Below are 1,796 nucleotides of genomic sequence, written 5' to 3' on the forward strand. Positions count from 1 at the left end.
GAAAGCGGTCGCTGACGAAAAGGGTGGTGTGACGGGCCTCGCAATTCATGCCATAGATCTGTCACGGAATTTAAGATGCCGTCATACAGACGGGTTAACTCTAGCAAATTAAGCACACACATATCAACAGTATTACCTGTTGCATCCAAATTCTACGTACTCGCACGCACTAATTTAACTGTCGCACGCACGCACTTAGGCACTTCAGTTACTCTGCCTATTGTAACAGTAGCCGTTTTCGTTATTTATTTATTTAACAGTTATTTGTTTTCTTGTTATTATTGTTTTGCTGAAGCATTCTAAATAAATGTAAATATTATATAAAAAATCTTAAAAGTAGTAAATTACATGAACATAGAAACGCGAAGCACAATTAAACAAAATAAATTACCACACAACGCACAATACTTGGAAATTGCATACAACTTTCGAAGCGTAAATAGGTATCCCGCTACGCAAGGTTGATGCGCGAAGCGATTCGAGAATCACTATTCGTGCTCTCGTTGCCTGGATAGAGAACACTGAAAGGCAACTATTGAATTCTTCGACACGATAACGGAATGAGATGAGTAAACTAATTTCGATTCGAAAGCAAAAGGAGATAGCTACAATTGATATCTCTCGAATATAGTAAGCGGAGACCATTGGGTTCCCGTTTCTTAAAACCATACCGTGACAGTTTAATCTGAGGGATTTCAGAAATAGTCTCGTCCACTTTGTCCCAGACCGTGGTAGAAGAAGGATCGCGAAGTTGTGTAGTTTCCGTGGTGTAATTGTTGTAAGTTTATTAAAACGTGAAGTGTTCTTAAGTTAGTAGTAATTATTTCTAAATGTTTCCCCGTAAAGACCCTAGCTAGATATCGAAGTTTGTGCGGTAAAAGTTGTGCGTGTTGAACTGTTGTGTCAGAGTTCAAAGGTAAATGACTTTAATTGTGTGTCATCATATGTGCTAATTGTGTCGTCTAGCCTAGCGCAAGCTACGGCTTTTTCATTCAGAGCCAACCCAAAAATACCGCACAAAGCGCAGACGAAAAGCTAGCCGCCGCACCACCCTCCGTCGCGCATCCAGTCTACGCTCTGGAAGCAAAGTTTCCCGGCGGTTTGAGGCCGGAAGGGAGTCGCGAACGCCCTCAACGCACTCCAGGCGACTATTCCGTTCATCGTTCGCCCAGACAGCAAGTTCACGGCACGAGAAAACCACCAAAATCTCGTGCGTGAACGTGAAACTCGGTTGTAGCTCAACGAGTCATCGCCGGTGGCAGCCATCGCCGTCGTCGTCGTAGGAAGCGCAAAAGGGAGCTTGAAAGCGTAAGCCCCGAAAGACCGTGAGTAAAGAGCCTTGCATGCAAGCACCTTAGCACAGACACACAATATTAGCTAGAGTAGGCAAAAAACCGCACACGTTAGGTAGCCAGATGTGAACAGGGGAAATTAAGCCGGCCGGTCGGAATGACCGTTGTAAATACCTAGGTTAAGTAATCCGTTAAATAAATGTCGTTGATAAAGTCTTTGTTTCCGTAAAAACATGTATTAGTGATAGTTAAGAAAGCTTAAGTGTGTTTCACGTTCGAGTAGTTTTAGTTTGTCCGTGTAATGTCTGGTTTATCCGGCTTCCAAAGTGGAATGAGGGTGAAGAGGTTGGGGAATTTCTGCCAGTGATGATAACGAACTTAGGTCGTGTTGATGGAATTCGGTTATCTGGTGGAATTTGCGAGCTATGCTAGATAGGTGTCGAATGAATGCTTGCTTGTTCCCGTTCATCTCCGAGAATTTAGTAGCTGACTTTCGGTCAGTAT

The 1,796-nt window shown here is 43.3% G+C and overlaps 1 long non-coding RNA gene across 1 annotated transcript; it reads left to right on the forward strand.

Annotated features, from left to right (window-relative positions):
- Positions 1–363: 363 nt before the first annotated feature.
- Positions 364–1,591, forward strand: LOC134216498 (uncharacterized). The gene is made up of 3 exons (XR_009980699.1): positions 364–778; positions 847–916; positions 967–1,591. It is a non-coding gene; the product is annotated as an uncharacterized LOC134216498 (long non-coding RNA).
- The last annotated feature ends 205 nt before the right edge of the window (positions 1,592–1,796 follow it).

This window comes from Armigeres subalbatus, chromosome 1 (assembly GCF_024139115.2).
Source record: "Armigeres subalbatus isolate Guangzhou_Male chromosome 1, GZ_Asu_2, whole genome shotgun sequence".
In the NCBI taxonomy this organism is placed as follows: domain Eukaryota; kingdom Metazoa; phylum Arthropoda; class Insecta; order Diptera; family Culicidae; genus Armigeres; species Armigeres subalbatus.